The following is a 9327-nucleotide window of genomic DNA, read 5'->3' as shown; positions in this document are numbered from 1 at the left end:
TTTGTTAATTTCAATCTCAACCATCCATTTCAATCCAACCATCCACATTTTTTTCCTTTTCTTTTTAATAGTCCTTAATCCCTCCCTTCTCCATCCATCTCAACCATCCATTTTCTCATCCAATGGCCCTTAAAGGGACTTAGGGACTCAATGGCATATGTTGGACTCATAAGAACTCACCCCTCTCTCTCTCTCTCTCTCTCTCTCTCTATATATATATATATATATATATATATATATATATATATATATATATATATATATATATATATATATATATATATGGGAAATAAATCTGTATACTTCCCTTAAACTAGAAGGATTATAACGATTTAATAAAGATGATCTAAGGTCATAAAATAAAATACATAAACATAAGTAAAAAGATTTAGAATTAACCTTCGGTCCTAGCAAATATGGCCTAAGAACAATATCAAAATTGATATTCGCCTATTAGTTGCACCCAAGACGATCTGAGATATGCCCTTTGATTATGCTAGAAATCAATCTAAAATTTTCTGTAAAATTTAATTGTCTTTGTGTTCTTGTGATGAGAAAGAGGAGGCTAGGTCAAGAAAAAGCATTAGGGTAGAAATAATTCTCTACCTTTCCTTTTATACAGACCGAAACTTGGAGTCAATTAGGAAAGATAAAAATCTCCTAATATTCGGCCAAGCTGACCGAAATAAGGACTAAAATTTTCCTTATTTTGGTCTTTCAAAAAATATATAATATGTGTTGAATTGTCATCTAGTGAGGATCGAACCCATGACCTCTTGGTATGTGTACCCTCACTATTACCACTATGACACATTCAGCTTGTTGATATTAAATACAACTGATTATATTTAATTATGAATTAACAGATTAATTCGTCCAAGCTAACATTATATATATTTAATTAAATATAACTTATTATATTTAATTTACGAATTGACAGTTAATTCGTCTCAACTTAATATTATTTAATTTTCATTAAATAATTATCTCATCAACACATTGACTAACTTTTTAGTCATTTTGGGCATCAATGTAATTATATTTCTATAACCACATTTCTCAAACACGTCCTATAGGTGTGACCTTTAGGGACCAGTTGATCACCGCCATCTGTATGATAATAACGTCAAACTTTCTAGCAAGCCAACCGTTATTAGGTAAACGTTAATCAACTGATTAAATATACGAAGTATACCCTTGTGAACCTGTAAGAGATTTACAAATGTTATCACACTAATTTGTGGAGGACACAAGCTCTAACAAACTCCCACTTGTCCTCACAAGTGTATGTGCGATAACCGATTCTCATATCCTTTAAAATTTCTCCCACTCAATGTAAAACAATTTGCAAATCCGAATTCACAAAGGTCGTATTTTACAAGCGATCAGTATCAAGAGTGGTTTTTTCGACTAGAGAGTAACTTAACTGATAAACGAATCAACATTCGAGCATGGCCATGCATTTCAGTTACAACTCCTCGAGTGGCCCTGAGAAATAACTATACCTGATAAGGGTTGGATATTTTCCTCAACTCGAATCCTGCGACGTAAGCACGGTATGAAATGACCCGAAAAAATCTACTTAGCCCGATTCACGGTAGACCGTGAGAAAGAAACCAAAGTCACCCAAAAACTGCCTTAATATCAAGAGACAATCGATAGTCAAAAGAATCGACTCTGAGAACACAATGGATGTCCTATCCACGACCTGGCACCGAATGTTTATTAAACATTTAGGACTCCATTACGTTGTCACAAAAAGTTGTCCTACGAGGTATCGTCATAATCTCGCATCTGTGATCTATCAGTCAACCGTTTGACTTATGGCTCGTTGAACCCACCATCAATCGATCGCACAATATAATAGCCGGTGATCGGCTCACATTGGCGATTACGGACCAAAACAAATATAATGTAATTCAGTTCACTTTGTGGCGTTCAATGTTGTCAGTACAATCCACATGAAAACAAAATATTATATATTAAACGATGAAGTTATAAATAGTATATGAAAACGATAATGTATCAAATTCATAATCAAGTACCATAACTCAGGAACACGTTTAATTCCCATGGAAATAACGTGCCCTACATGTTTATCATAATTCAACGATTCAGTAGTAGAATCTGCTACAACACACTAAGAGTGAAGACGAACCCGGACTAGATCTGTTTGGAAGCTAGAATCTGCGTAACCGGTTGCGCATAGCTTAGTATCTCCTCTATAAGTCAATACCCAATCCATAGTCCTCCGTAGGTACCTGGATTATTTTGGTACCGACTCGTCATACTCTATGCATATGCCATGTCTGGACGTGTGCATATCATGGCATACATGATCGATCCTATTGCAGATGCATAAGGAATACGACTCATTCGTTCAACTTCTTCAGGCGTCGTGGGTGACTGAGACTTACTCAACTGCATCCCAGACGTCATTGGAAGGTTCCCCTTCTTGGAGTTGGTCATGCTGAAGCTCTCAAGAATCTTATCCAAATAAGACTCCTGACTAAGTGATAACGTCCGTCGTGATCTATCTCGGTAGATACGGATTCCCAAAATGCGCTGTGCCTCACCCAGATCTTTCATCTGGAAATGGTTCTTCAACCATTCTTTAACCGAAGATAGGAGAGGAATGTCATTCCCAATCAAGAGTATGTCATCGACATATAATATCAAGAATACAATCTTGCTACCACTCGACTTGATATACAATCATGGTTCTTCGATCGATCGAGTGAAACCATACTCTTTTATCACTTGGTGGAATCGATGATTCCAACTCCGAGAAGCTTGCTTAAGTCCATAAATGGAACGCTTAAGTTTGCATACTTTCTTAGGATGTTTAGGATCTATGAAACCTTCGGGTTGCACCATGTACAACTCTTCCTCCAAATAACCGTTTAAGAAGGCGTTTTTCACATCCATTTGCCGAATCTCATAATCATGAAATGTGGCAATCGCTAAGATTATCCGAATGGAACGTAGCATGACTACAGGTGCAAAAATCTCATCATAATGCAATCCTTGCACTTGAGTGAAACCTTTTGCCACAAGTCGTGCCTTATAGATATCCAGTTGCGCGTCTACATAATGCTTTATTTTGTAAAGCCATTTGCACTGTAGAGGTTTTACCTTATTAGGTAAATCAACTAGATCCCATACGTTATTCTCATACATGGAGTCCATCTCGGATTGTATGGCTTCGAGCCATAACTTTGAGTCGGAACAGGCCATAGCACCTTTATAGGTTGCGGGTTCATTACTTTCTAGAAGTAAAACATCATTCTCCTCGACCATACCAATGTATCTGTCCGGAGGATGAGAGTCTCTACCCGACCTCCTAGGTTCCTCAGGAATATTAACCGTATCATCGGTTGGAGGTACAAACTTCCTCCATCTGTTCCTCGGTTGTTGGTTCTGGAATCTCCGACAGCTCGAAGGTTCTATTACTCGACTTGTTCTCGAGAAATTCTTTCTCTAAGAACGTTGCACTAGCCGCAACAAAAATCGATGTTCGGTAGGCGAATAGAAGTAATGACCAAATGTTCCTTTTGGATAACCTATAAAGTATGTCTTGACCGATCGCGGGCCGAGCTTATCCTCGTGTCTCCACTTGACATAAGCCTCGCAGCCCCAAACCCGAATAAAGGACAAGTTAGGTACTGTTCCCTTCCACATTTCATATGGAGTCTTGTCGACAGCTTTAGACGGACTTCGGTTATGTATAAGAGCGGCTGACAAAAGAGCATAACCCCATAATGAATCAGTCACTACGGTGTGACTCATCATGGATCGAACCATGTCTAGTAAGGTTCGATTTCTCCGTTCGGACACACCATTTAATTGAGGTGTTCCAGGTGGAGTTAACTGCAAAACGATTCCACAGTCTTTCAGTGTGTTGATCAAACTCATTTGAAAGATATTCGCCACCCCGATCCGAACGGAGTGCTTTAATCTTTCTACCCAGTTGGTTCAGACCTATTCTCGGTATTCCTTGAATTTCTCAAAGGACTCACTTTTATGCTTCATTAAGTAGACATATCCGTATCTACTCAAATTGTCCGTGAAAGTGATAAAATATCTATAGCCATCTCTAGCGGTAATCGACATAGGTCCACATACGTCCGTATGTATGAGTCCTAATAGGTCACTAGCGCGCATTCCAACACCTTTGAAGGAAATTCGAGTCATCTTGCCAATGAGACATGATTCACACGTGCCATATGCAGAAAATCCGAATGAGGGAATAGTCCCATTATCGACGAGTTTCTTTACGCGTTTCTCATTTATGTGTCCCATTCGACAATGCCATAGATAGGTTTGATCCTTGTCACCAACCTTTAATTTCTTATTATTCATGTATAATACTTCTGTGGTTTGATCTAAGATATAAATTCCATTTATGGAAACTGCTTTGCCATAAATCATTTCATTAAAAGAGAAAATACAACTATTATCCTTTATTGAAAATGTAAAACCGTCTTTAGCAAGTACGGAAACAGAAATAATGTTCTTAGATAAACTGGGTACATAGTAACAGTTATTTAAAGATAACTCAAAACCACTAGAGAGTTGGATTACATATGTTCCCTTCGAGATAGCAGCTACTCGTGCTCCATTCCCGACTCGCAGGTCCACATCACCTTTTTCGAGAGGTATGATGTTCTTTAGGCCCTGGAAATGATTACACAGATGAGAACCACAACCAGTATCTAGTACCCAAGTTCCGAAACTTTCATGGTTAATCTCAATCATATGAATATAAGATGACATACCAACAGGAACGACGCGGCCTGCCTTGATGTCCTCACGGTAGACGGGACAGTTCCTCCTCCAATGTCCAGTCTTGTGACAATGGTGGCACTCTATGTCACTGCCCTTGCTCTTTGTCTTGCCCTGTGAGCCACTAGTCTCACCAAGCGCACTCTTACCGTTTCCTGGCTTCTTAAACTTTGGCTTAACTACAGCTAGGTCGCCATGAGCCTTTCCCTTACCTTTACCTTTGTTGTAAATTGTGAGAACATCCTGCTTCATGCTCCCACTCAATTTCATATCCTTCTCGGTCTGTACGAGAAGGGAGTGTAGCTCATGAGGACTCCTTTTCAGTCATTCATGTAGTAGTTCGCCCTGAAAAGGGCAAAACCATCGTGAAGAGAATGAAGCATTCGGTCAATGACAATGCTCTCACTGATTTTACAATTCAGTGCCTCCAACTTCTCGACATTCTCAATCATGTGAAGAATGTGTGGGCTAACCGGTTGGCCCTTCTGGAGTTTCGCATCAAAGAAGCGACAGGTATGCTCATATGTAATGATTCTCGGTGCCTTTGAGAACTCATTAGTGAGCGTGGTGAAAATCTTGTTTGCACCTTGGGCAATGAAGCGTCTCTGCAAATTGGTTTCCATTGCAAATATGAGTACGTTCTTTATCGCACCCGCTACCATAACGAAATCACTATAAGCGAGTGACTCGTTGACTCCTGCATTTGGGCCTGGGTTGACCGGTATTGGCTCAGTTAAATATCTGAGCTTACCGTCAGCAGTGGAAGCATTCCGTAGTGCCGCCTCCCAGTCCGCAAAATTGGACCCATCATTCTTCTGTCGAGTGGACTGATTCATTTGGTCCATGAATATTTTAAGCCAGGACGAACGATCTAGTGTGGCACTAGGCATTGCGATTGCGTTATTTCCAGCCATTTGTTGTAACAGTATTATTGATAATAAACGTGTTCTACACTGCGAAAGAAGAATAAAATAATAAGCATGTGCATCGTTTTTATTTGAAGTCTAATGAACTAATGTCATAACGCGAAGACTCAAAACATTTATACAATTGACCTCACTCAAGAATTATATAAATGACCCCAAGACTCAATTCTCTGTAAACTGATAAGCTAACCTTTTAGCTAATTCTACCGTTAGAATTCTTGGTCGATAAATTTCTGTAAATACTATCTTTAGTCCATCATAATCACGAAAAACTCTTCGGACTATGATGTTGAGGTAAACTAAGTCAACACAACTACTTACCCAACGTAGAAGGGGTCATATTAGGCCTACCGACGAAGAAGGGATTCATAGATGTTTGCCCTTATAAAGACTAATCACAATTTCCGTTTTAGAGGAAGATCCCATCAACTTTATTTAAATTCATTTTAAGTGAACTATAATCTAGCATGCGAGAATGATTAAACTAAAGTGATGGCTTAAAGTCTATGACATCTGCATGTCCATGAAAACTAACATACAACCTATATGAGTCAATTTTCATGCATTTTAGTAGTAGGTGGTTTGGTTTTAGGCGGAATATGATGCAATTACTAACATGTAAATGAAAAGCAATAAAATGAAAAACGTAAAAAAAAAATACAGTAAAAGTCCTAGTGTGGCCTATCCTATCAAAATGAACAATAAATACAAGTTTGGAATCCATCCTTGGACCCGAGAAGCTTGTCTTGATGTTCCATCTTGATCCATGTAGCGGGAGTGAGCTTGAATCTTCATCTTTAGTCTTCTTTGAAATTACAATAAATAAAATTACATAATTGACCTATTAATTACATTCTAATTTCAAAAACCCAAAACTAAAATAAAGGAGATTCGAGATCTCATAATTACATAAGAAATCATGTTTCCTTCATTACGAAAACATAATTTGACTAAGGCCACACTAAGTATTACAAATTACAGCCGATTGCAAAAATTAAATACGTAAATAAAATTCATTCATCCGATTCATTCAACAAAATTAAAAGCATCAACTAAAATAAATTAAACATACATAATACAATACATTAATTATGTTGATTAATTTATCCAAACCACCTATTAAAATTAAATTAAGTGACAATTCCGCAATTTAATCACATTAATTTCATACTTAATCCATATTAAACTTGTAATATGAATTCTATCCGTCAAAATTTTAAACTACTAGAAAATAACTCGGTATCATTAAATTGTGAACCGATTCACAATAACTAATTGGCCAAAATAAAAAAAAAAAAACAAAATACAATTTTTTTTTTAAAATTGGTTCGGCTGAAAAAAACAATTTTTTTTTTTTTATTTATCAGCTGTCACGGCTGAATTTAAAAAAAAACACAGCCCCTTTCCTATTTTAATTCGGTAAATAGGAAAAACAAGGAAAAACTTCCCATAAAATTTTTTCTCTTTCTTTTTCGGCAAAAAGGCAAATAAAAAAAACTTTCCAATTTTTTTTTTCTCTTCTCGATTTACCAAAAAACAAAATTAAAATCAAGTTTTTTTTTTTCGGTAAACCCTAAAGAAAAAACGGCCTCCTATTTTTTTTCTTTTTTTTTTTGCGGCAATATGCCCTATGATGGGGCATATTCTGCACCCACTGACCAAATCAACACATTGAGCAAGGTCAAAGATATCCACAGCAAGTCAACGGCTTAGACAGCCTAACCGACGAGGCCTGTCGGCCTGTCAGATGAGTCCCGGCCGGGGCAACCAGCCAGCCGGGGCACACATCCGCGAACTCATATCCAAGACCCCTCGGCGGTGAGTCAACAGGGCCCGCCGGCCTGCCATAGGTTCCTCGGCCGAGGGGTAGATCAGTCTTTCCACCTGCTGGCCACTTGGCCACTACGTGACAAAAGGTGAAGGTCTATAAATACTCCTCAACTATCATTGAGGAAAGGATCCACAATTTAACCTAAAGAATCACTATTCATCCGGTAATATCTTCCTTATCTCTCTACAATACGTACTTTGCCAAGTAACAACCACTTACCTCTCTAAGTTACTGACTTGAGCGTCGGAGTGAGTTCGCTCGGTCCAAAGCCGAGCCCTCAGTTTGTTCATCGTTTCAGGAGACCGCAAGGAGTATTCAACTAAAGACGTCATTCTACAAGCACGGGTGGTAACATATAACTGCTCTGGAATGACACCCGGAACACCCTAAAACAAGATTTGATGACTAAATTGTTTACCTTTGCTATTAGAACATGATTAGCATATGAAATAATAAACATGATCAATTTATATGCCAAAAACTATATAGCAAAAACAATCTTTTTATCATAAACATGACGATTCCATTTAATTTTAACTTAATCTGCATTAAATCAAAAACTACCAATTCTTCATATGATAATTTTAACTGATTATAAACTATAATATGAAAAAATAGAATGGAAAAATATCATCAAACTGAAAGAAAAAAAACGGCACAAATATTTTCGAACCACAAAAAAAAATCGAAACCCTAATTTTTTTTTCGAAAATCCTATTGTTCACATACAAATTTTATGAAAATCATCAAAATTAAAATCGTAGCCTAAAGCTCTGATACCACTTGTGGGAAATAAATCTGTATACTTCCCTTAAACTAGAAGGATTATAACGATTTAATAAAGATGATCTAAGGTCATAAAATAAAATACATAAACATAAGTAAAAAGATTTAGAATTAACCTTCGGTCCTAGCAAATATGGCCTAAGAACAATATCAAAATTGATATTCGCCTATTATTTGCACCCAAGACGATCTGAGATATGCCCTTTGATTATGTTAGAAATCAATCTAAAATTTTCTATAAAATTTAATTGTCTTTGTGTTCTTGTGATGAGAAAGAGGAGGCTAGGTCAAGAAAAAGCATTAGGGTAGAAATAATTCTCTACCTTTCCTTTTATACAGACCGAAACTTTGAGTCAATTAGGAAAGATAAAAATCTCCTAATATTCGGCCAAGCTGACCGAAATAAGGACTAAAATTCTCCTTATTTTGGTCTTTCCAAAAATATATAATATGTGTTGAATTGTCATCTAGTGAGGATCGAACCCATGACCTCTTGGTATGTGTACCCTCACTATTACCACTATGACACATTCAGCTTGTTGATATTAAATACAACTGATTATATTTAATTATGAATTAACAGATTAATTCGTCCAAGCTAACATTATATATATTTAATTAAATATAACTTATTATATTTAATTTACGAATTGACAGTTAATTCGTCTCAACTTAATATTATTTAATTTTCATTAAATAATTATCTCATCAACACATTGACTAACTTTTTAGTCATTTTGGGCATCAATGTAATTATATTTCTATAACCACATTTCTCAAACACGTCCTATAGGTGTGACCTTTAGGGACCAGTTGATCACCGCCATCCGTATGATAATAACGTCAAACTTTCTAGCAAGCCAACCGTTATTAGGTAAACGTTAATCAACCGATTAAATATACGAAGTATACCCTTGTGAACTTGTAAGAGATTTACAAATGTTATCACACTAATTTGTGGAGGACACAAGCTCCAACAATATATATATATATATATAT

The sequence above is a fragment of the Silene latifolia genome, chromosome X (assembly GCF_048544455.1).
Source record: "Silene latifolia isolate original U9 population chromosome X, ASM4854445v1, whole genome shotgun sequence".
In the NCBI taxonomy this organism is placed as follows: domain Eukaryota; kingdom Viridiplantae; phylum Streptophyta; class Magnoliopsida; order Caryophyllales; family Caryophyllaceae; genus Silene; species Silene latifolia.
Note: the sequence above shows the minus strand (reverse complement) of the source record.